General features: G+C 45.5%; 1 protein-coding gene across 3 annotated transcripts in view; it reads left to right on the top strand.

Moving 5' to 3' along the window:
- Positions 1–2,692: 2,692 nt before the first annotated feature.
- GALNT6 (polypeptide N-acetylgalactosaminyltransferase 6) overlaps positions 2,693–26,400 on the top strand; it is a 71,615-nt gene continuing 47,907 nt past the window's right edge. The window contains exons 1-3 of one of the 3 annotated variants that reach the window (XM_084836882.1): positions 2,693–2,962; positions 8,574–8,701; positions 11,106–11,289. The gene's annotated coding sequence lies outside the window, so the exon portion shown is untranslated. The remainder of the gene's footprint in view (positions 2,963–8,573; positions 8,702–11,105; positions 11,290–26,400) is intronic. The other 2 variants (XM_084836883.1, XM_084836881.1) reach the window with 2 other exon arrangements.

The following is a 26,400-nucleotide window of genomic DNA, read 5'->3' as shown; positions in this document are numbered from 1 at the left end:
CTGAAGGAGAACATTCAGTTGGATCTGGGGGATGCTGATTGCTACGCTGTGTGTGGAAGGAAAAGAGGTTTATCCCAGCAGCCTTGAAGAAAGCAGCTGGAAAGGGCCATCGCTCAGTGGTAGATCACGCAGAAGGTCACAGGTTCAATCCTGGCTATCTTTAATTAGAAAGGATTGGGTGGTGGGAAAGACCTCTGCCAGAGAGTTCCTGCCAGCCTGAGTAGATGATACTCAGCTAGTTCTGAAGACAGCTTCCTATGTTTTGAGAACAAGGAAAGCCAGCTTCCGGCACCTTCTGAAAAAGCTCTCCCTAGACCACCCTTCCTCAACCTGGTACCCTCCAGATGTTTTAGACTACAACTTCCAGCATCCCCAGCCATTGGCTGTGCTGGGGGTGATGGGAGTTGAAGTCTAAAACATCTGGAGGGTGCCACGTTGCAGATGGCTGCCCTTGACCCTATTGCGCTAGTTGACTACCGGCCGGTGGCAAATCTCTCTTACACATGTGCAGATTGTAGCAGATGCGCATTTGGCACCATATAAAGCCAGGATGCACAGCCTTGCAGTCACATGTGTGTAGTGGATCTCAGATCCCCATTATTTCTTTTATAAATGCACAGTTCCTGCTCACTCTTGCATACCTTTCAAGTGTCCCTGATTGTGAGGCACATCTCTGAGCTGACCCAGTTGTTTTTAATCATCCCTTTAAAATTGTCTTTGCAGTAGCCAGATATATTGGCAAAGGGCTGGAGCTCAGTGGTGGAGTGCATGTTTAGCAGGCAAGGAGGTCCTAGGTTCTCATAATTAGGCAGGGACAGTCCAAGACATTTTGCTGCTTGAGGGAGAGCAACAAATGTCACCTTACCCACCTACCCAAGTCAAAGTGCATAGAATCCAAAGCCAGCCAAGTTATTTTGGTAAATGAAGAAGAAAATCCCATAAGCACCTCTCCTCATCCCTGGCAGTAGAAATACAACAAATACAAAATAAATAAATAACAATTTGCTGCCCTTTCATGACACCCAAAATTTGCTGCCTGAGATGACTGCCTCACTCTGCCTTATGTTAGGGCCAGCCCTGACATTAGGGGAAAAATTGAAGTGGGGGCATTTCCATGTTCTCACTCAAAACTCAAAGCATGAAACTTACCTCAAAACAAAGCTCAAGCGGAGCCACAGAATGGTGAGGGAGAGGTTGGGAGTTCCTACTTCACAAACCTAGACAATCTTCTCAGATTGTGGGGGTGGGGAGATGTGCAATGACAGCTAAGTTCTTAAGTCTAAACATGAGACAAGTCACACGTGCCACAGAAGGGAAGAGTCTGGGCCTTCCCCTTTTGCATACTAAGAATCATCTGGGAAAATTTCCAGTGGTAGCCAAAATGTATCTATGCTTGTCGAAGGCAAACTTTTTTCTCCCCCTTCATCCTCCCACACTTAGTTGCTTGCTGGTAATTAGAGAAAGGCTTGTTCTTGTACAAGCAGCCACACCAATCTAGGGATGCCAGGGCCAAACTTTGAGAGGGCTCTAATACTTTGGAGATGTGTGCAGAAGGGCAACGCCTGCTATTTTAAGTGAGTACTGCTGCTATTATTGATATATACAAGGGCTACTTCAACTCTCTGATTCACAGGCCACCTGGCTCTACAGAGCTTTCACAGTAGCCCAACTGAATTATTCTTAGGCACTGGAAAACAACTACTCCATGTGAGGCTCATGACTGGCTAGACAAACGTTGTGGTTTGGCAGCCATGAAATAGTCTATTTTAAAAATGGGTTTTGATTGACATTTTTAGTAGTATATGGTCATTGAATGCTTTCGAGAAGTCTAACTGTAATTGTGCTTTTCTTCATGTTTCCCTAGATGTTCCCCTGTCTCTGCCTCTCATTTCTCTGTTTTGGTTCCTCTTTGATATCGATGCATAGACTGGCATGTGTTTTAATTTGAATTATGTTCCAGAAGGGTAGTCAGGTTAGAGTTGTTGTTGTTTTTTACAGCAAAACACACGCAAAATAGGTCTTCTTGTGGGACTTCTTAAAAACACTCTTGTGTTTGAACTATGTTGCATCTGGTGTATGAAAAAGGGGGTGAGTGGATAGATGGGTGGGGTATGAGCAGCGGGAGAAGAGTTTGTTGGTGCTACCTTTTTACTGGCCCTGTTCCTGTGCCGGACATACATAAATTAATCCGGTCAAGTTTTTTGTTGCATGGAACAAAGCTAAAGCAATGAGAAACGCTTCACCTGCGTAATTTCTGTGTGTTTGGTTGCTGTTAGAGGCATAGGAACAGGGCCATGGCATGCCTTTTCGAAAAGAGCGCTATCCTATGCCCATTTACTCAGAGGTAAGGCTGCAAGCCTATAGCCTCTTATCTGGGCGGAAGGGCCATTGAACTCAACAAAACTAGTCTGGCCTAGGATTGCACTGCAAATCAGTGGGGCGTATCTCCAAGTAAGCGTGCATACCGGATTGCACAGATTATACGATGACTATCACGACCAATACCTACTTCACTTGTACCTTTGGAACCAGCACCCTTCGTTCCCGATGGCCTGCAGTATCATGGCTACTGAAAAGTACAGCGCGCGAGCGAAGCCTCCAGTCCGCGGGCTTTTTGTTGTTGTTTTGTCAGCGCGTCTAGTCCCACCCCCTGCATCAGGAGTTGATACCGACGCCGTCGCTGTTGTTGCGATGCTTGTCGTTGCCCGGTGTTGTTTCAGGCGCTAGGACCCAACACTGGGCTCCTCGCCCGCAGGCGGGGCTGCTGCTGAGTACACCTGTGCCCAGGGCGCGGAGTTTCCCGCTGCAGGTGAGAAGGCCGGCTGGGGGCTATCGCTCCTCCTCCTCCTCCGGGCTCCGCCCCCACCGGTGCTTGCCGCCGCCGCCGCCGCTTATATTAGTATCGTGCGCCTTAGGAGGGAGATCGCGCCTCCAAACCGAACTTCTCGGCTCGCCGTCGTAGGTGAGTCTGGTTGCGAGCGAGCGAGCGAGCGAGCGGCCGGGGGGGGGGGAGTGTATCTCGGGAGCGGCTCGTGGGAGAAAGAGCCCTGGGAGGAGAAGGGCTCGTCGCGTTGGAGAGCCGCTGCGTTTCTTGTTCTGGACGGGGAAAGGAGGGCGTGTGCGCTGGACGGGAGCGCGAGCAAGCAGGCGCCCGGCTTGGTGACCTTCTAGTCTTGGAAGTAGCCGCGGCGGGGCTCCTCTGAGTGACGATCCTGGGCTGCGGTGCTGGGACGAGGAGACGGAGGGATGCCGCTCTCTGGAGTTGGGATGGAGTGGTTAATGCGCCGGGATGCTCCCGCGTGTCTCATGCCGGTTTTTATATTCATCTTCCCGTTGCAGCGCCACAACGACTGGGTAGTTGTCTTGGGGTGCAATCCAGTGTATGTTTAAGCAGAAAAAAGGACCTACAACTCCCAGCATGCTGGCTGGGGACTGCTAGGAGCTGTAGGACGTTTTTCTGGCTAAACATGTATTGGATTGCACCCTTAAACTTCTTTTTTTTTAAGATCTGTGGTCTTGGGTTAGCCCCCAATCTGCAAACTGGGACTAGTGTTCAAATGATGGGGAGGGTGGTTAGCTTTTCTGTTGGCTCCTGAGACGACTGCTTTTAGAAAGCTTCGAGGAGGATTTGGCCACAATTGAGGGGAGTCAAGAGAAGGGGCTTGTGGGTTTCATTAAGGGCCCTCCCAACTCTACTCCTGTAATGTGAACACAACCTGGGCCCCCTGGGTTAACTTTCCAGTTGTCTACCACATGTGTGTCTGTTCCCTTACTGCCTTCCTTTCCTTTCTTTTTCCTCTTCTCTTAAAGTATCCTGAACAAACACACAAAAGAAAGGGGGGGGGGGTTGCTGCTCAAGTGATCCACCCTAGGTCCCAGCCCACCAGCTGAAGACTAGACAGGCTGTGCTTTAGCTGACTTGAAACTACACTCAACCAGTAGTGCAGTTAGGTAACTTTAAGTTTTGAGCTTAATGGTCTTATGGGGGGGGGGGGGTTAGATGGAGAGCCAGCCCTGCTGTGTTGGCAGCAGTCCTACTCCTTCTCCTAAGTGGGATCCTAGACTTTTGACCCGAAGCACTGCCCTGACAGCACAATCATGCTCACCCCATTTTTGTGTTTAGTTAGCAGGTTTGTCAGGTTTTTAAACAATATATAAACCTACAAAACTTGCTCGACCAGAATAGGAATTAAATGTATATTCACACCGCAGCAAGCAGTGTCTCAGATCACTTCCCCCCGCGCTCACACATACACACTGTCTGGCTCTGTGTGTCTCGATTTCTATCCTGCATTAACATTTTTCACACCCACATAGCATGTTGCAAGGCTCAAAAGTGCTTTTAGAATTCAGATCCTGTTGGGAAGGCTTGACAGGGGCCCTCAATGTTCCCGTGCTGATCCCTCTTGTCTAGAGTGTGAATGGATCTCCCTTTTTATCATGTAGCTGCAATTTCCTAGTGGTCTAATAAAATAAGAGGCTCTGGAAAAAATAGTTTCCTCTAGTAATATTCAGATTTCTTTTAACTATAGTAATAATATACTCAGTAATTTACGTGGTATGTTGGGGGAGGGGCGAGGGGGCGGGGCACGTATTATTTTGATAATCCTTACAACAACAAGGTAGGTCAGTGTTATTGCCCTATTGCAGGAAAGGAGGTGAGAGGTAGTACCTTGCCTAAGGCTATTTAGTGAGTTAGGGTGCAACCCTATGCATATTTAGACACAGAAAAAGTCCTACAACTCCCAACATGCCCCAGTTGGTTGGGGGATGCTGGGAGTTGTAGGACTTTATATGTCTAAACCTGCATAGGATTGTGCCCTTAATCCTATGTCCTAGAAGTGGGATGTAAATTGGACACCTCTTGGTTCACAGCTCAAGGCTAAATTACACATTGATGCAAAATGTGTAGTGTATAACACTGTCTTTTGTTTTTCTTCAGTTAATCACAAGGGTGTGGGGAGGGTTATTTTGATATCGTACAGGGAGGCTTATCCGTTCACTCTCCAACCACGACAGTAACGGAAATTGTTACCCCACCCCACCCCACCCCACCCCAGTATGGCTAGGAGTGTTAGAAAAAGAAGTTCCCATACTTGCAGTACTGGCTTTACAGCTAGCTAGAGGGACCCAGTGAGGTAATGAACAGAAATAAGGCATAAGTTGAGCAATGGCTTAGCACTGGAAGTTGTTGGCAATAGCAGAGGTTGGTTTGGGGGCATGCAAAATAAGAGTGTCTCTGAGCACAATATTTTTTGTCTCTTTTGGAGCTTGCACTAGAATGAGAAAGTGGGGGGGGGGAGATCAGCTGCTGCAACCTGTAAGAAATCTGTTTGCTACTTTCCTGCAGTTGTTACTTTTGGGGTAGCTTTTTGCAGGTTGTCTTGTTTGTTAATGCATTGGAAAGGCTTGGTGTATTTGGCTCTGGCTTACATTTTACTGATAAGTAATAACTGATATTGTTGCAATGGTTGATACTGCCTATTTTGTAATGAATTTAAAATGTTATGTTAGTATTAGTGAATTGAATAGTAAGGGTTGTTTATTGTAATGGTATGCTACTGCAATTGATGTGTTAATATGCCTTTCGGTTTTTGTATTGCTTTTGCATCGTGAGCTGCTTTGGGCAGATTTTGTAAGAAAGCAGCATACAAATTAAGATGAAGATGATGAAATATCCCTCAATAGAGAGTAACTGCAGCCAACATGGGATCAAGGAGAATGGTTTCTAGGACAGAAAACGCTGACAGCTCTCATTTTAGAAATTAAAGACCGATGGAAGGGGGTGTTTAAACCAAGGCAAAGCAGGGAGAGTGGAATTTTCTGACTCACTTTCCCCAGCCTGTTCATATATAATTAAAGTGAGCAGAGTTGCCATTGACAAAAACACAGCCTATCTTGCCCTTGTGCTACTGAACAGCGGCTTAATCTGCCGAAGATAACCCTTAGCACCTGCTAATTTCTGCAGATGAGCCTGCTGTTAAAACGTTAGGAACCTGAAAAGTAGCCTGTATAAGTAATATTGAAGGTTGAAGTCTAGGTCCTGCTGAGTCCTAATAAATGCTTTGCCCGACTGCACAATTTTTCTTTTTGTGGACCATCACAGCTTTCTTTGGCTTCTGTGTATATGTATCCCCCTCAGTGTTTCTGCAGAAATGTATAAGCAGGTTCAACAGATTTCAGCGCCTTCCCTGCTGCATGTACACAAACTTCAGTTCCTCCTCCTTTCCTCGAGGTAGCTTCCAAATCACTTTGGCTTTGTCAAGGCAGCATTAGGCCATCATCGGTTGCCTGTATTATTTATAGAGAATAAGTTCTTTATGCCAGTCCCTCACTATGTTTGTATGAAACATACTTCATGTAGCTGGCTATTGTTGCAATCCTGTATACACACTTACCTAGGAGTAAGCCCTGTTCAACGCAGTGGGGCTTACTTCTGAATAGATATGCATCGGATGGTTCTGTTACATTTTTTGTACAATGTGTGTTTGTTGCTGTCACCTAAAGTTAGATGCGACAAATCCAAACTAGTGAGTTGGGACCTACCAGAAATCACTGTGTTTTACGCTACTGACAATTTGGCCCCCAGAATGGTTTTATTTGGCCACTAGTAGCCCTACCCAATTTTAAGCAAGACATGGCAAAGGATTTACTTACCATTTTAGCTGATAAGGATAAGATAAATGCTTAGAGGCAAGGGTATAAAACTCAGGCCCAGGGGCCAAATCCAGTCCTCCAGAGTTCCCCAGATGGCCATATACCCTTTCCCACCACTGATCATTTGGTGGTTTCCTGGCTTTTTGTGCAGCTTTTTTTCCCATTCTAAGAGGGTGAAACGCCTCTCCTGAGGCTTAGTTACTGGCAACAAAGAGCCTCACGCTACAATATGTATGATACATTGGTTATTTTTGCCCTGCCGCCTTTCCCTTCGGCCCTGCCCCTTTTGCCTTCAGCCCTGCCCAGCACTGGAATGCCAACCCCAAGAGTTTAAGCACAGAAAATCCTCATTTCCTTACCTCTCTTTGATGTTTGTATGTAGTAGGTAATGTGTATTATGTGTTTGCAATGATATACCTGGAATACATGTACACCATAACCAGGACACCTTTGCTACAAGTTGTGCTGACTTCATTATGGCACCTGGAACGTGTCTGAGGGGGTGAAGTTGTGCAGCGGAAAGGCACTTGCAGGCCTTGGACCGCTTGCCTTGTAGGTGCTACCCTTCCCCACCCCTACCAAAAGAATACGGAAGTTGGCTGTCCCTGTTCAAAGCACTGCAGCATAAGTAGGGAAATGTTCGATCATCATGGTTAGCCAAACCATTGGTTAGAGTGACATGGGCCCCTCAGGTGGCAGATGCTGGGGTGTGTGGAAGGGCAGCAGCAAGAGCCACTCCAGCTGTTCATCCCAATCCTCCTCCAGGAGAACAGAGTTGTGTATGTCGCGCAGCCTGCTCGTTGCCCCTGAAACTAGCCTGCTGCTTTCGGGTACAGTGGTGAATGCTGTCCCCTTGCCAGTGCTGCAGTAAGATTCAGCGGCCAGTCTGGTTGGCCTTTCTACATGGAATGGAGAACGCCATCTTTTCCTCCCCCTCAGACAGCAAAATGTGTTTGGTTGGCCCTGGTTAAAGGATTGGACTTGAGAGGTCCTGCCACTTAGCAAAGGTAAAACTAGAAATGTGAAGGCAGGGGGGAAGCTGGAGGGTAAAACAAAAACGCAGGTGGGGGTTCAAAAATCTTCCCAAAACCCAGGGGGAAATTTAGTTTGTTGTTTTTCATAATCCTCCCCTCCTTGTTTTTTTCCTCGCAGTTTTTCCAGGTTTTCACATCTCTAACTAAAACTCAGATTTTGGTGGTCGCTGCGGTTAAAACATAGGGCCTGGTGCATTTAGAGCACCTATTGAGGTCTCTCCTGAAACAAACTCATGTGGCCAGGACTGTGACTTATTTCTCCGCAGTCACCACCATTTGGGACCGCTTTCAATTACCATTTCCCTCTTATGTAAAAGTAAACCTTTGTCTAGAAAATAATTCAGCATTTGCTCAGGTCACTTGCCAGTAATGCAAGGCACCACTCCCAAGATAGCTGCCATAAAGTGACCGTGAACACACTAACCTTCTGGTGAGGGTAGAGTAAATGGCTTGATGTGCGAAGTTGGCCCCCAGATATTTATGAATTGATTCTAAGGCAGCAATCCTATATGTACACTTACCTGGGAGTAAGTCCAATTGAACTTAGTGGAGGGTACTTTTTAGTAGTAGTAGTAGTAGTAATTATATCCTGCCTTTTTCCCTCTTGCAGGGAACCCAAGGCAGTTTATATGGTCCTCCTCTCCATTTTATCCTCACAGCAACCCTGTGAGGTAGGTTAGGTTGAGAGTCAATGACTGGCCCAGAGTCACCCAGTGAGCTTCATGGCTGATGGGGACTAGAACCTGGATCCCCTAGTCCCAGTCTAACACTAACCACTACACCACACTGTGTAGGATTGCATGGTTCATCAGATGGATTCAAGTGTGCTGTGTGCCTAGGGTTGTCAACTCTTTTCTTCCCCTGCTACTTTGCCTTTGACAGATCCTGTTAGCTGGAAATTTAACAAGTGAAGCTTATCTGACTTGGAGATGAAGTGATGAGGGAGAAAAGCTTTACTTCCTGAATTTCTCATACCATTTCAGCTTCTAAAGACACAGGATCCCTGCCAGGTAAATTAGCCACCCTGTCTACACTGGGAAAATGGTGCTCTAAAAAGTTAATTAAAATGTATTTATCCAAAAGAAAGCTCAAAAGAGAAATTGTTGAAGAAATCTAGAAGCTCAAATCAAGTCTTTGTGTCAGGAGCCCAGCTCTTGGCTTCCTTTGTGGTCAAGCAGCCTAGTCATATTTCCAGTCAAACACCTTTATTATGCAAACTACACACAGATGAGTATTGCTTCAGACTACAGACATAAGCCACACGCAGCAATTAGGAGCAGACTTCACTAGCTGGCTTTGCATAATACAGTAGTACATAAGCTACAGGTAGCTATCCCAGGATACAGCGCCATGAGAGAGAGTTGCAATGAAACTGCTACGAGCTGCTGCAAGCATCCCTTCACAATCTGAATAGGCTATCAAGTCCTGCCCCCAAGGTGGGTCTTTCCAGGGGCTCACCTCCTGTCTGGAAGCCTCTTAGAATACTTCAGGAGACTGCATTGCTCTTCCCTTCTCATCTGACACCTGACCTTTGGGTCCTGTACTCCCAGCCCCTCCTCCCCATTAAGATCCTGCATTTATGTGTGTTCATTGGACTCTGGCTGGCCATCCTCCAGATGATTAGGGCACAGCTGGCCATCCTCCTCTCTGTCACTGTTATTCTCACACATCTCCTGCCTTGGCATCTTGAAAATGCCACTCCCACTCCCCATCCGACTCAGAATTGGTTCCCATGTCTTCTTGGGGTGTGTCAGCAGAGGTACTGGGCCCAGCCCCTACACTTTGCATCTCTTAAGGCTGCTTGATTTGCCATGCAAAATGGCTGAAGAAGCCTGCTGCTGCTGCTTATCGACACCAAAATGTTTGTCTTTGGTATCTGGATGAAAAATCGGCAGTTCCATTGCAAAGCTGCATTCATTTTCTCTGTCTCTTCCCCCTCCCCAACTTTGTCAAAAGACCGGTGAGCTGCCATTCAGCTGTGCATGAGATGGTTTCCCCCTCAAGGTAGTCTTGTATTGCATAACTGTACTTAAAAAATAATAATACAGGTATTGTTGGGCTCCTATCACTCCAGCAAGGTTTACTTACATTTTTGAGAGTGTGTGCAGAAGTTTGCAGTGCAGGGGTGAGGAGAGACGAGAGAGAAAGAAGGGAAGGTGGGGGCCATATACTGGCAGCTAGCACAGAATACTGGGGGCAAACTATCGAAACTCCTTGTTATACTGTTATGGTACCTTCAGGGCAGGGCTTTGACGGTCTAGGATCCCTCTCAGCAGGTTGAGCAGGAGGACCCCCAAATGCAGAGTGCTGGCTTACCACATTTTCAAGTGCCACACATAGAATCATAGGGTTGGAAGGGGCCTACAAGACCATCGAGTCCAACCCCCTGCTCAGTGCAGGAAGCCTGATTCCCAGCCGGTGCCCCATCCAAGAACTAACCAAGGCTGACCCTGCTTAGCTTCCGAGACCGGACGCATCCAGCCCTTTGCTCATCAGTACCATCTAAAGACAATGTACACACCTCCCCATTAAGACTACCAAGTTCAGGGTCATACTGCAGTACAGCTGGAGGTGGCAAAACTGGCAGGTGGTTTTTCAGTCTTGTGTTCTAAGGAACCCTGCAGTGGCTCAGAGAAATTGTTCATGGAAAGCCTGAATGTCTTCTCCAGTGCACAGTCGTGAGAGGGTGCTTGGCACATGTTGAATTTGGAGAAAGCCCCTTGAGTTCAGTGGAATGTAGTTCTGAGCAAGCATGCATAAGATAAGGCTGCAAGTTTGATTTTATTTTTATTTTGCTATGCAGAGGTGGTCTTGTACATTGCCCCTGCACACCTTTTACACAGGTAGCAAAGTTGCTGTGGAAGGAAGTCTCCTTTTCTGGTGCTCTTTTCCCAAACAGCCAGAAAGTGGAATGGTAAAGTTCCATCCAAATTAAGGGTTAACTTCAGTGCTAGCAAGCCAACCTGTGTGGAAAGGTTAGCACCCATTAGCTGCTTAAAGATAATGGCCTGCTGTCATAGAGTTAGCTGGTGCAAGACTAAACTTGTTAGGTTTCTTACCTTTATCATAATGATGGATGACTGGTAACTCAGTGGCCACAACAGCATGAATACCAAGGAGCATTCAGAAGTGTTGCGCTAGCAGGCTCTCGATCAATACTTTAAAATCTTGGTCCTCAAAAATGTGTATAAACAAAACTGGCTTTTTGTGAGAACTGTGGGAGAAAAGTTCATAATGACCACCATACCCTAAACCAGGGGCGGGCAACTTGTAGGTAAAAACATCTCGAGGACCACAATTCCCATCATCCCTCTCCAATGGCTATTCTGGCTAGGGCTGCTAGGAGTTGTACATCTGGAAGGCCACAAGTTGCTCACCCCTGCCCTACACTGTTTTTCTTTTTAATCTCGGCAGAGGTGGAATAACAGCACAGACTTTCAGAATAACTTCTGTTGTGGGCCCTACAGAAGAGGAAGTGATCTCTATATCTTCTTCCTGATCATGGTAGTTCTTGCCATAGGCAAGATGAGTGCTGAGAGTTAATGGCATACAGACGTGGAAGAATCTTGTCCTAATCTGCTCCCCCTCCTTCCATGCGGTAAGCTCTGACCAAGCTGTCCCTCTTCCAGTATTGAAGCAAAACGGCTTTTCCAGCAGAGACCTAGGCTATTAATGCAGTCTGTCATATTTTGCGAGGCATATTTAACATGTGGTAAACTTAAGCCTATAATGTTGTCATCTGTTAGTCATGGAGTGCTTTGAAGTGAGAATAGTTTCTATCGAAGTAGAATAGTGAGGGAGCTCAGGGGAGAGCAAGTGTTTGGGCCCCAAGAACAGTTTGTCCTTAAATCCCGAATGTATTGCTAAGAAGCACTCCAGCTTGATAAAGTAATCTCAGAATCCGTTGAATCATGACTGTTGCGAGCCAGGCTACATCTACACTAGTGCTTTTTATCACTGTTGAAGGGCACTGATAACTGCTGGGCACATAACACATTCTGTATACTGCCTTTCGAGCATTACTTCCAGCTTTTTATTCCATATTAAACAGCTGTCACTGCATGCACTACAGGGTACAAGTGTGCAAGAGGGATGCACCGTCCCCATGATGGGATCATACCAATATGACCCAAGGTGTAGTAGATCTGGCCCCAGGCCAGTGTATACAACAGTGGTTCTCAAAATTTCCTACCCTCACGGAAATTCTTCCATATCAGTTTGTCTGCTATGTTGTTAAACGGTGTATAGGATTCTGGGGCAAGTTCCATGGGGGGGACAGTGGCTGTGTGTCCTTTTTACAGAGGACAGTCGGCTATTTGAAGGGCTGCCAGAGCACTGTCTTCCGTTTGAAGATGTCCTCTGTTTTGAGGGCTGCCCTATCTAATTGTGGTTTAAAGATAAAGAACCATAAGAACTGTTGCCCATTAACAGTGAGCACCTGGACATCAGGGTAAACAGGCAGGCACATACTACACCTGGTCACAGTCTTCTGCACTATGCTGAGATGCACTATTTAAATTATAACTCTATATTAGCATATTCCAATGTTATGCAAATCAGTGCCGTGTGTGTGTGCACGCATGTGCATGCGCGTGTGATACATTCCCTCTTTGTTGGCGATTCCTAACAGGCTACCCTAACTGAACACCCATCGGTGACCAGGTTCGTACAATGAAACGCCCCACTGTTTATTAACTGTGGGTAGCTTGGGAGCATGCAGGAGCAAGCAAGCAGGCTCCTGACCACTTCCAGTATGGTAAGCAGCCCAGGAACACCCTGTGCCTGGCTTGTTAACTGTGATCTGCAAACCCAGAGTTCTGCCTAGAGTTAGAACCCATGGTTTGCGTATGTGTTAGGCACATTGGAAGCAGGCGAGTGGTTGGGAGCCAGCTTGCTTGCTCCTGCACGCTCCCAAACAGCCCACAGTTAACAGGCCATGGATTATTTCATTGTGTCAACTGGGTCAGTGTGGCTGCGTCTTACTCTTGTCCTGGAGGCAGTGAGGGAGAGCGCCTTAGAATGCATCCAGCACTCCACTGCAGTTGCTTCTTTAGGGGAATCCAGTTCACCATATTGATTTGGAACCCCAGGTTCCAAAGAATGCTGTTTATTGACTGCTGATGTATGTATGTATTTATTTACAATATTTATATACCACTCCACATCAAAAAATTTCAGACCAGTGAACAACAAAGATAAAAGAATGAAACACCACGTTAAAACAATTAAAACATTTTAAAAGAAACAAATGCTGAATTTAATACATTGCTGCTAGTCACTCAAGGAAGGCCGCTCGAAATAAAGTCTTCAGGAGGCACCGGAAGCAACACAAGGTCTGGCGTCTATCTGACCTCTGAAGGCAGGGAGTTCCACAGGAAGGGGGCCACCACACTGAAGGCTCTGATGTAGGAGTAGATAGTGTTTACAGTGCTATCCAATGCATGTTTACTCAACAGTAAGATCCATTATGTTCAATAAGGGTTAGTTCCAAGTAAATGGGTTTAGGATTGCAGCCCAAGACTTGGGTGTGGGGGACTTTAAATTCATGTTGTACATGTGCTAGCTGGCTGTGAGCAAGTCAAATTATCTCAGCCTCAGTTGCTCATCTGTAAAATGGGAACAATGATCTCCTGCCCCTTATATCATCATTGTATAGTTGTATAGAACATTGTATAGAACAAAGTTGTAAAACACACATGCGTGTGTGTGCGCGCGCACACACACACACAGTGTTTGTATATGTACTCACACACATATACTTATGAGATTTCCAAGAACTATGGGGTGTTTGATACAAATGAGGTTCTGCAGAAGCCACAGAGCTAAAGAGGTTTGCAGCTAAGTTGCCAATATTTTTACTGGCCTTGCTCCTGTACCTCTAACAGCAGCCTAGCATGCAAAGAAGAAGCAGGTGGAGACTTTCCTGGATTTAGCCTGGGGGAAAATTTCTCTTTGAGCTTAAATTTCCAGTCTGTGAAACAGGAGTGACTGATGTCATGACTCTCAGAAGTGTTGCAAGAGTAAGACACAGGTTATAAAGCACTCTGCATGTTAAAATACTATGTGAAAAATTAATAGCCTCTGGAAGTTAAAAATGCATAAAACATGGCACACGATTAAGTCCTCTCTTGTGGCAATGTTTGTACTCGGACCTGCTGGTAACTTTAATCCAAAGGGCTTTATAGGTAATATACACATATGCGCACATCTCACAGGGGCCACTGTATGTGTGTAACCTCCAATATCAGAGGCCTGCCGCTGAATGCAAGTTGCTGGGGAACATGGGCAGGAGGGTGCTCTTGTATTCATGTCCTGCTTGTAGGGTTCCCATGGGCATCTGGTTGGCCACTATGGGAACAGAATGCTGGACTAGATAGGCTTTTCATCTGATCCAGTAGGGCTCTTCTTATGATAGGTGGAAGATATTTTCTCTGAGAATGCCCAGACATTTTCTGTAATGGGAGTTGCTTCCCTCATAGAAAAGGGCATTGTTGTAGCAAAGGGCTGCCTCACCCCTAAAGCAAAGAGAGTCTACATAAGCAAATAGGGGCCCTTGCAATTGCATGCTCAATGCATATGGAATGGAACAATGCATAAACTGCATAGGCATCTGATGGGGGCTCATTCTGTGATTAGATTAGGACTGGGGAGACCTGGGTTCAAATCCTCCCCCTCTCTTATGCTGAGATACTGTGATTGGGTCATTCTCCCTCACAGAGTTGTGAGGATAACGTTGTGGTGGGGAGAACCAGATGTGTTTCTCTTAGCTCTTTGGAGGAGGGTTGAGTTTTAAATATAATGAATAGGAGAGCATTCGAGATGATAGTGTAGGTGCTCAAGGTTGGAAAAAACCAATAAGATGTGTACACCTCTAACTGCTAGTGGTAAAAGTGCTCTGGAGAGAACTGATCTGATTTATTCTTCTTTTTGTTAGCAACCACCATTGGGAGCTTGAGCTCTCTCAAAACCCAGTTACCCAGAGATGGTGGCATGTCTGTATTGAAGACATAACCTATGATTCCTGCAGCCAAAGGATTGAAAGTGAATTTTGATTTCTCAAAAAGATAATCCAAGTGACCTGTAACTGAGATCTTCTTACAAAACCGCTTTATGAAATGCCATTGCAGGAAGTGTAATGGCAACCTGTAGTCTTGGCTGGCTATCTACCAGGTACATAGATGGTTCTCTTTTTTTTTTTTTGCTCAGTGAAAAGTAAAATCTAGAATGCAGTAAATGATGTGGGGTTTTGCCATTCTCAGATTTCATCTGAAAAGGTAAATAAACCCTTTACCTTCATGCTTGAAAGAAACTTGACAGATGTTTCAATAGTTGTGTGTCTTTTCTCTCCTTCAGCCTCCCTCACCCTGGCCATTCTTTGTTAGGCGTTTTTCGCTTGGTGCTTCCTTGGACGAGGCTTCTTGGAGTGCTTAATAGGGGTGCCTCTCAGAGGCACGTGTGACCTGTAAGCAAGATCTCCTCTTGAGTTTTGAATCAGACTGGGGTGGTCATTCACCTCTCCTCTCTTGCGCCACTTTCCTGATTTCAGTCCTCCCCACCTGCTATATGCTCCATGGCAAGAAATGCACAGGTATCTCATGGAAAGCTGATGGAAGCTCCATATGCAGCCAGCAAAGGCACCTTCAAGGCCCATTCCAGAGTGTGTGAATGGCATGCAGGCTCTGGAATGGGCTCACTCCCAGCTTTCTCATTCCAGCATTGCAGGGAACTTGCACCAGCATTCCTTTGCATTTTTTGCTGATCTGCTTGCCCCGACAGCTTATGATTGCAACAATATTGGTGGGAAGGGGTGATAAGAGGAGGTGGGTGCTTTCTGAACTCTTAAAGAACTCCATGTATGTAATGCGTGCACACAATTGTACGTGAGGCCGGTCTGGTTATCTCTACATTGCAAGTGGGAAATCTGAAGCTGAGAGAGGACTGCTTGCTTAAGGCCAGTTTGTGGCTGAGGTGAGATTTGAACTGGGGACTTCCTGCCTCATGTAGCTCATGCTCTTAAGCACCAGTAAGTATATGGGGGCTCTAATCTACTACACAGGTTTGGCTTAGCATATTTTGGTAACTGCAGCCACCATCAACTTCACGCTTCCTATCATGACATTCAACCACTGTGTCCCATAGGTTTGGTATGGGTGGTATGTGTCAGATGTAGCCCCGCCATAGCAATCTCTGGGACTTGTTCCTTCCTAGCCTCTTAAAGTCTGTGCATTGCATTCTGTTTAACAAGGCCTTTTGGGCTCTGCCCTCATAACTGGTGTTGAAAGTGAAGGAGCTGGTTGCTATTCCACTCCAAACACTCACTACTGTCAGAGTCACGGCAGTCATGATTTATAGCAGGGCCAATAAAGCAACCCAACCCAGCACTCTCCAGATGTTTTGGACTACAACCCCAGCATCCCTGGTCATTGGCCATGCTGGCTGGGGCTGATGGGAGTCGAATGCCGAAACATCTGGAAAGCATCAGGTTCGAGAAGACTCGTTTATAAGCTTGTTCATTTGTTTTCATAACCAGCACCCAGTACTGTTCACAGGTGCTACTCAGAAGAACACCTGCTTGTCTACAGGGCCAGTCCTAGGATTAATAGCGCCTGGGCGAGGAGTGCCTTGGGTGCCCCCACTCCCCATGGTCAGCTTTGTAGGGCCACCAAGAGGGTTTATGGGGCTTGGTGCAGGAGTGATGTTGGGGGCCCTGCTGCTGCCCCTTACAAAGACCCATGCATATGTGTACAATGCTGGGGGCCACATGAGAGAATGATTGCATGCATGGATTACATCTGAGGATTCCCACCGCTCCTTGCCTGCTCAGAAAGCCACGCTCTGGGCAGTGGCAGTGCACTATACAACACAGCAGAACTATCACAGGTTTTACTTTTAATATTTGTGTCTTTTGCAGCAGTTGCTGTCTTTTGGTAAGCATCCCTTATTTTAGAATTTCCATTATTTTTATCTTTAAAAATAATAAAGAAAAGTTATAAATACAAAAGGCATCCAGCTGACCAATTACAGCTTATGGCTTTATTTTATTATTATTTATATAGTGCTTATAGTGTTCACAGTATTTGAAGCGCTAAGTGCTGTGCAACATTGCCTCAACGTAAAGCTGTGTTCCACTGATTTTGACTTAGGGCAAATGACATCAAAGTGGAAACTGAAAAAGAAACATGCTTTAAAGCTAATTGATGGAAGATCATTTTTGTAGTTAGTACCCAAATAACCTGTAGAACCTTGAAGGAAAGGTTACATACACTTGCTTTTTTGCCACCCTAGCTCACCGCAGACAGTACACTAAAAAAACACAGCCACTGAGCTCAGCTTGGTGCCCCTCTCAGCTGGGCACCCCAGGCAACCGCCCAGTTCGCCCACTCCTAAGACTGGCCCTGCTTGTCTAGTATACCTTACTTGAGATGAAGTATTTGAGGGGAGGGGTAACAAATGCAAGGTAACCCAGTACTTTAAGTAGGTGCAATCTCTGTTGGGTGGATGTGTATATATGAAGCAGGGTGTTTTGTTTTGTTTTTACTCTTTGCTTCCTGTTATGCATCCTGGGTGGGGTGGGGTTTACTATGGCGTAGTTACTGCTTTGAACCTTGGCAGCTCCTGTAAAGTTGGGAGTAGCAACAGCAGGTGGAGCTTCTGCTAAGTTCTTCAGTTGTGTGTGGTTCTGGCCAGAGTGGGTTGTCATCAGCAGAGGTCACGGCTGAAGATCTATCTGGAACTGATGTGTTTCTCTCACCGCCAGTTGACGCACCAGAACCACTAAGTGATGGGAGCAATACTCCTTTCTTACCTGCAGCAGTTACTGAAAGGAAGTCATCTGCACAAGCTACACCATGCTATGAAAGGGTACCTCTGCGTTGGTTGGAAGACTATGATAGCTAAGGGGGGAGGAACGTTATGTTTCGGGGGGGGGGGTACTATGGCTTAGTTATTGTTTTGAACCTGGGCAGCTCCTGTAGAGTTGGAAGTAGCAGCAGTGGGTGGAGCTTCTGCTAAGTTCTTCAGTTCTGTGTGTGATAAATAAAGGACAGTTACGTTTGAGGCCTGCTGAGTCTTAGTCATTCCTTCTACCTATACAACACTTATACACATATCACACATATCAAATCTGATATAGGCACTTCTTGCTTCTCCTAGTATGACTTGCTTCCTGTGCTTTACTGTGGTTGGCTGGTTGGCTTGTCTGAAATGATGCTTCAAGATGATGCTCTTTATTTGCTGTGTTCTTCCTGCTCTTGAGTGTACTTCTTCGGTGCACGTGTCTGAGACGGGAAGCCTGACCAAGCTCTTTATACAGGATAGGCACAGTGGTAGGTTGCATGCAGCAGTTTAAGAATGGGTGTTCAATCTTCAGCTGCAAGCAGGCTGAGAGGGCAATTAAAAAGTGTGATGGGTAAACTCGCCTCTGTGGCTCAGTGGCAAAGCCCATATTTTGCATGGAGAAGGTCCTGTTTTCAGTCTCTTAGCATCTGCAGTTAAAAGGAGTATTAGGTAGGTTGATGGAAAAGATTGGCTGGGTTCACACAACACGCTAACCCACACTCGGTGGTTGAGTGTGGGTTGTTGTTGAACTGTGGGTTGTTTGTTGAACCATGGGTGAGCGTGTTGTCCAAACCCAGTGCATTTTCTGCAGGGTGGCTTGTTAACCACCTTGAACAACCCAAGAACAAACCATGGGTTCTCAAGGTGGCTTGCTCAAGAAAAATAAGCCACACTGCATGGTTTTAACACAGAGAGAATCAGGTGAACAAGCAGGTTGCAATGGTGAAGAGGAGGATCAAGGCCAGAGGACTCCTGTCGCTGGGCACCTGTTGGGACGTGGGTCCTCGGCAAGTAGCTGACTATGTCTATCCTTGACACCAGCCCTATTTGCAATTATTCAGTGGTTTTTTTAGACCAACAAAGTTGAATTGTGGTTCTTAAATTTAAAAGAAATCTGATGTAGACTTTCACAGTGTGGTTTTTTGTAACAGTGATGTTTTTTCATGGTTTGTGATAGTGGTAATTTCCTTAGAGTAATCGGCAGTTATAGTTAACAGCCTTGTTTTATCAGCAGAATCCAGATATACACTGCAGATTAGTATGAGTCCTGGCCCTTGTGAAGAATCATCCTTCACCAGATGATAGAATATCCAGTAGTTAAGGTGCTAGGTTGCTGCTTGTCTCTTGCATCTTGTTAAATTACTTCTGACTTTTCTGCCTGAAGTTGGATATGCCAACTTAGTTCTTGGGCCCACAGTATCCAGTCCTTAAAACAGATTTACAGACAAGTAGTCCAGCTAGATCCTATGCACTGGCTAGCTACACTGATTCCCACTAAAATAAATGGGCTTAGCCCATCCAAATCTGTGTAGTATTGGGCTATTATAATGCCACCTCCAGATTTCAGGGGGTCCTTGGTGAGCCCCTCACCTTATCTCTGCATTTGCCCACTTGCTCTCCTTCTACCTCTGGGCCCATAACTACTGCTGCCCCAGAGAGAGGGCACTTGAGTGAAGAGGTAGCCACAGCCATTCTTTCTGCTCACTCCCATTGCTTGCTTGTACTTTCCCCATGACCCAGAGGGACATAGTGGGAAACATTGGCAAGAGGAGCAGCAATGGGCCAGGGGGATCTAGTGGTCAGAAGTGGGCCCACTGCCAAAGTATGGCCTTTGGCAGGTGCCCAATGATGCTGACCCCTGACACGGACCCTTGGCTATGTAAAAGGACTTTGGAGTCTGAGTGATGCTGACCATGTAAAAATGAAGTGTTTTCTTATTCTACTTGTAAAACAATATGGATTTATGTAGGAGTGTAATGTGTCTGAGATGTAAGGTGGCCACTTATGAATCTCAAAAAAAGAGGGCATGCATCACCAAAAAGGGGGCCAAAGGAGGACCCTGGTTTGCATAAAATTTGCGTATGCTAAGTAATACATATAGATCCAAACTTAGAAATTATTATCATAACTTAAATAGAAATACAGTACATCTCACCATAGTGTAGAAGGCTGTGACCTGTGTGCTTTGCTCAGTCTGCTGTCCAGGTGCTAAGTGTCGACAGCATTGGTTCTCGTTGTTCTTTATCTTTAAACCAGATTTGGACCAGGTAGCCTTCAAATAGAGGATGGTCCTCTGGCAGCCCTTCAAACAGAGGACTGTCCTCTGTAAAAGGGGACACCTGGCCACCCTACAAGTGAGATGCAAATGTGACTCATCCAGACAAGGTGTGCACATGTATATTCTAGTCCAGCCGATAAGCCTGAGAGAACACCTGGATCCCCCCTGTATGCTTAACTGGGCACTCAAGGAAGTTCAGGGTGATGAACATCACCCACAACAAAGGCATCAATAAAAAGAGCAAAACAGCTTAAAAGCTAAAATAACTTACAATTGAACTAAACAAACACCATGTCCTGGCACAGCTCTGACTTACGTTGGTCACTATTAGCCACATCAGCTTCTTATCCAAAAGAGTTGTGCGGTTGCCTACCGTTGTGCATGTTCTCGCCTGGTTTGTGCTAGGAGCAGTGGTAGAAGAGGCACAATCCCACAGACAACCTGGTGCTTCCTTTCATGGGGCTTTTTAGCCATTGTGGCACAACAGTCCCCCCTGGTCCTAGTGCTGATCCTGCCAGTTCCATGTGGACTAGCAGCAATTGGAATATAAATGCCCCTTTACAATGTGTACTTTGCAAGTAGGGACTGGTGCTCTCTCCACATCAGCATGCTGGTTATTAGCCATAGCACTACAACATATGGAGAAAACTGATCCTTGGAGGGACCTAGAAACTGGACCTCTGAAGGTTGTCTTCCGCAACCCAGTTCTTCTTTACATACCAAGCTATTATTTCAGATTTAGACTCACAATTCTCATAACAAGAGAACAGGTGCAAACACAGTGTGTCATGTGAAAAGGTTCCTGTAGAGAAAGGAGTTGCTGAGTAAAATGAGTTAACTTGGCCCGAACAAATGATCCAACTAACATGCTACAGGGGAAAAAACATACGCTGTCTTGCTCGCTTAGCCTGGAACTTGTTTGATAGTGGTGGTTGCTGCCCATAAGGTGTTTAGGGCACAAATCACCCACATGTTCTTCTGTGTAAATTCCACTGAAATGAATGGGAGCCATCCCTTCTCATGGACTTCTGTCCTTGGTCATCTGCATTTTCACATGTGTTGAATTCTGCAGGGGCTCCTAAAAATCCTGGCTGTCATTTTTATTTAGAAAATCAAGTTTCTGATCTTCATGCATGTGGTCTCTAATGAGCAGCATCTGCAAAAAGATTGCAATGCTCAGAGGCTTGGCTTTGCTCCTCTCCCACAAGGGTCATTAGCCAGTCAGCCCTGGGAGAGAATTCCTTTCCCATCCCCAATTACAGTGACCATTCTCTGAAAGCCTAGGCAAAGTGTGTGCTGGAACCTGCCCTTGGCCATTAACACCACTGTCCTGAATAGAATTGCAACATGGACTTTACATGTACCAACATGCTTTTCTACAAAAAGGCAAGACTGTTTCAGTTCAGCAGACAAAAGACACCAAGCATTGTCTCCCCGCTTGAATGTTCTGATCTGTAGAAACGTAAGATTACTTGAGGGAAAGACACACCCTGAGACTGTGGGAAGGAAAGCAGTGAGTCATCTTGTTGCTGATAGCTCTTTGACCTTTATCAGATGTGAAATGTGTTTTACCTTGAATAGACAGAGCAAAAGGTGAGGCTGACGGGGCTCTCAAAGCAAAGATAAAACATCCTTGGTGGATCCCTAACTAACATGCTTGGAGGAGGCATTTGTTAAGAACAGGAGATCTGATTTTTAAAAGGCCTTTTTGTGGGATACCACTTATGTCAGGGATGGGGTATTTCTGGCATGCAGAGGTTCCCCATCTGCCTCACAGAGGTGTGGTTCCCTCCTTGGGACCCATCACTCCCTGGGTATTACTGGGGTCTTGGGAAGGGGGCAAGGAAGGAATGCCCCCTTTACTCCCTATCATTGATCTGAATGATGGGGAGTAACAGGGGAATGATAGGGAGTAACAGGGAATGCCCCTGTTACTCCCTATCATTGATCTGAGACAACAGGGGGAATTCCCTTAGCATAGAAAGGGGGTCAGCTCGTTAAGTGCTTTGCCTGCCCCACATTCTCCCCAATGGGGGAAGATGTACCCCAACATAAGGCCTTTTTAAATTAGACCTCCTGGTGCCCACAAATGCTTTGTCCAAGCATTTTGCTAAGGGATCCACCAATGAGACTGAAGTGCTGTTGTGAAATTAGATAATCTCAGAAATCAAATTAGGCTGCTTCGAATTATTTGTTAGCAACCTTTTAAGCCAATATTGGCAGTAAAATGCTGCATCAATTAGGGCAGTGACCTTGAATGGGTTAAATTAATCAACTTTTAAAACCTTTTAAGTTATCTTTTGAGCAACACATTAAAAAAAAAAAAAGCAAAATGTAGTTTATAATGAGTAGTTATTTTTTAAAAACCTGCAGGTGGCAGTCACTATCTTGGAAGCAAGCATTTCCTCTTCTCTCTCATTGGCCTAAGATGGCTTTAATTAGGCAATCCCCTAGAACAAAGGTGTATATAAACAATAATTTGCTGTGTGTGTGCGTGTGTGTTTATTTTGGCTAGGATTGCAAAGAACCAATGGCAAATGGGTCATGTGAGGGTTCCACTGCAGCCCCAAATCAGAGTTGATCATGCTCAGCCTACCTTTTGGAAAGTCTGCGACAGGGCATCAGGGATTTGAGTCCCTTGTGGAGGTGACTCACAATCTGTGCACTGCAACCAAATTGCAATCCAGGAAGGAAAAGAAAACAGCTAGTCATACTTGATGAAAAGTTATAATGGGCCCTTTTGTGGTGTTCTTGATGGATCAACATTTAAAAAAAAAAAACCTGATGGCAATATTAGCCAGCTACAAAGGAGTGTTGGAGAGCATACACCATGTTTGCCCGCACATATCCTCCCAACCGTTCGCTAGCTGTGCCTGTCTGCACTTCTTTCCCTTAAAAAGGTCCTGTTCTGATATTTCCTGAGTGAGAGTGTGCTAGATCTCCAAGATATGTGAACCGCTTATCTTTATATGACTGTGCAAATACTGTATGGTTATAGAAAAGGATGTTAGCATCCTGCTCGCCTGTCTTTGTTTGTAGTTGTCGCTTTTTTGTTCTTGATTCTTTTGGAAAGAAAGGCAACCCTGTGGCGCCACGTTGATTTGTAGAGCATAAGCTGTCTAGCTGGTCGCCATTTAAGAAATACTGCAAGAGCACATTTTCAAGCAGCAATGAGAGAGTGAAGAGAGAACACTTGCATATTTGTACCTCCCACTATAGATTTCTTTTTGGACCCCAGTTCAGTGTTCTTAATTTAGCTGTACCTCTCTGGAATACCATGCCTTCTGAAATTGTTTTTTTATGATCCTTGTTTGAAGAATGGTCAAGTAGTGGTTGACAATATCAAACCTTACACTTATATGCACACACACTGGTACAGACCTCTTCAATTCAAAAGGCTTGGGAAGTGCTGAGCCGGGAAACTGCATGAATCAGTTCCTGGCTGTAACATCCATAGGAGCAAATCAGCCTTCCGCACCTCGGCCTTTTGGTTTGAAATTAATGACTCAAATCTCAAAAGTGTCTCTACGATGTATTTTTTTTTTCCAAACAGGAAGAAAGATGTCAGCAGACTTTTTCTCAGCAGGAACTGGTTCCCCCCACCCCACCCCTTGTGTGTTACTTGGGTGCATCTTTTGCTTTTATTTTTAAAATAACATTCTACAAACCATACATGTCATTCTCCTTGACAGTGCATCTCCTCTTGCCATCTAAGAACAGAAAAGGACATCCTGTTTGGAATAGGTGGGGTAGGTAACTTCAGCTTAACCAAATGTTAATGCTGCTGGGATTTGGTATTGCTTAGATAAAGAGAATTCTCTGCCAAGGGGAAGGGAAAACGGACTCTGGTTCCTCTTTGAACCCTGCAGTCGTTGTTGCGACCATTCAGTTACAAACAATATTTTTCCCTTCTAGGGAGGACTTTCCCTGCCTTTCTTCTGTATCTCCCTTAATGCCCCATCCTCCAGTGGAGCAGCTATGGCTGCACCTCACAGCTGTACTCCAGGGCCCCCAAATTGACCGCCCAGAGAGTGGCAGGTGATCAGGGCAGCGGCAAACAGGCCTGGTGGTAGCACTTAGGCTGGCATGGCCATTAAAAAAAACATTTTATAGTCAGGGGGCAGCTAGCTGGGCACTCGCATGTTTACAGATGCTCATTTTCTCTTTTCTCTTTTTCTTTTTTTACAACATTTATATACTGCTCCACATCTAGACAGATTCTGGAGCAGTGAACAATAAAAGGTAAAAATAAGAAGATAAAAGAATATAACTCCCTATTGAAAATTATTATTTTTTAAAAACAGAATAGCAATAAAAATCATGTCTGGTCAGTCAAGGAAGGCTTCCTGAAGTGAAGATGCTTTCTAGAGGCGCCGCAAACAACACAGTGTTGGAGCCTGCCTGACTTCCAGAGGCAGGGAGTTCCATAGAAAGGGGGCCACCACAGTGAAGGCTGTTCTCTGGGTGGGCTCCAATCGGGCCATAGGGCCATGTGAAACCACCAGGAGAATTAATTAATTAATTAATTAATATATCTCCTTTTCTACAATAAAGTGATGCTTATTCACAAGTAAACATGCTTCACATCAGGGCAGCAGAAGCAAACTCCATTTTATCCTTGTAGTCATGATGTTGCTTTAAGCGAGTGTAACATCTGAAACCGCACATGCAGTTTCAGAATTTCTTTTTTAAAAACAGGGTTAGCAAATAGGTGTCTTCTGTGTGTTTGGGGTTTGGTTTTGGTTTTTTTGCTCTAACACATCAGGAATGTAGCAGCAGTTGCAAAACATGGCAGTGTGTGTGTGTGTGTGTGTGTGTGTGTGTAAAAGAGAAACATTAGTTGTATGCATCACAGCTGAAGTAGTACATGTGGCTATCTAAAGGGGATCCCCCCTAAGACTGTAAAGTCCAGGGGCAAAAATTACCTTGTTGTACCACTGCCTACATAACAAAGGGATTGGGGGTGGTGTTCTACATCAAGGACTGGCAAGGGAACCCTCCATGTGATTAGAAGGGCCCATGTGGTCAGTGAGAGAAGACATTATGGCAGATGGTAGAGCACATGCTCTGCATGCAGAAGGTCCCAGGTTCGATCCCCAGCGTCTCCAGGTAGGGCTGGGAAAGACCTCTGTCGCAGAGCCTTTCTATACAAGGCTTTTATTGTGCACTCGTGATTGTTCACTTATGGTAGTTGGGATGCCTTTTCATGACACTGTCATCCTCCAGGGAGTCTCCCGTGCTTTGCCACCATTATCAGGGGTGTTTCCCTAATGAGGAAAGTGTGGTATTTTTTTCTGAATCGCGTTATAGAGCCCTCGTGTAATTGCGCCTTTGTGTCATTGCGCAATTCTGCTATACCACAGCACCACCTGGTGGATGTATAATGGAACATATAGAAAAGCAGAGAAAGAAAACCCCCAGAAGAACACACACATAAAGGAGCCAATTTTAATCCCCCAAAGAATCCAGAAGCAGAAGCTTCAATAAAGGTGCGGGTTAAAAGCCCCACATAGAAAAGCCCTGAAACTCTGGCGAGCTGCTGCCAGTCAGTGTTGACCGTACTAGGCTAGATAAACCTCTGGTCTGATTTGGTATAAGGCAGCTTCCTAAGTTCCTACGGAGAGCAGCATGATCATGCGGATAAGGAGACTGTGCCACTGTGACTTCAGCCCTAGGTTTTGCCTGGCTGTGTTGCTGGAGTAGCTTGGCCGCTTGGTTCCAGACAGGATTAATTGTACAAAGTATGTGAAGGAATTAGAATTGGAAGCTCCCTTTTCTTAGAGCTGCTGCTTTCCCCTTTTGAAAGTTGCCATCACTTCCAAAACTGCTATGGTTTGTTGAACTTTAAAGAATATCACTGTATTTCCTTATTTACCGTGGCTTTACGAGTTTGTTCTTCTTGCTTGTAAATTTGCTCAGTGGTGAGCAGGGGTTAATTCCATGACAATGCAAAGACAGGCACATATGTGTGTGTGCTAACCTGTGTTCCTTAGACAGCCTGGTCCTGTACATTTTCACTCAGAAGTCCTACTGGCTTCAACAGCACTTTACTCCCAAGTTAGTGCACATAGGACTGCAGCCAGGGTGAAGGTGGAAAGAGGGAACTCCAGAAGCACTGATGTCTGGCAGATATAGTGCTGAGACACGGAGAATCCAATGCTGGCAAACATCTTATTGTTATATGTCTGTTCAAGGTCTAACATTGGAAATCTTAGAACTCTCAGAGCCTATTAAGATATTTTCCCAGTGTTAACCTGGCTTTGTTACAAGAAATATGCACACTGGCTATCTGTCTGCAACGTAATGGCTGAAGGCATCAGTAAATGAGGTTCTATATTTCCCCCATCCTAAATTAGATCAGTCTTTCAGACGAGTTGCCTGCTCCAGACTGGGAGACACTGGGATTGTTCACACAACACGCTAACACACACTCAGTGGTTGAGTGTGGGTTGTTTTGAGTTGTTTTTTGAACCATGGGCCAGCGCATTGTTGGAACGCAGCACGTTTTCTGCAAGATAGGTTTTTGTGTTGTCTGAACGCAGTCAGGGTGGCTTGTTAGCCATGAAGTGTGGCTTGTTAACCACCCTGAGCAAA

Source organism: Heloderma suspectum, chromosome 2 (assembly GCF_057233095.1).
Source record: "Heloderma suspectum isolate Gila_16-S chromosome 2, 16-S_ref, whole genome shotgun sequence".
NCBI classification, from domain to species: Eukaryota; Metazoa; Chordata; class Lepidosauria; order Squamata; family Helodermatidae; genus Heloderma; species Heloderma suspectum.
The sequence above is the reverse complement of the archived record's forward strand: the minus strand, read 5'-3'. Positions and strand labels throughout refer to the sequence as shown.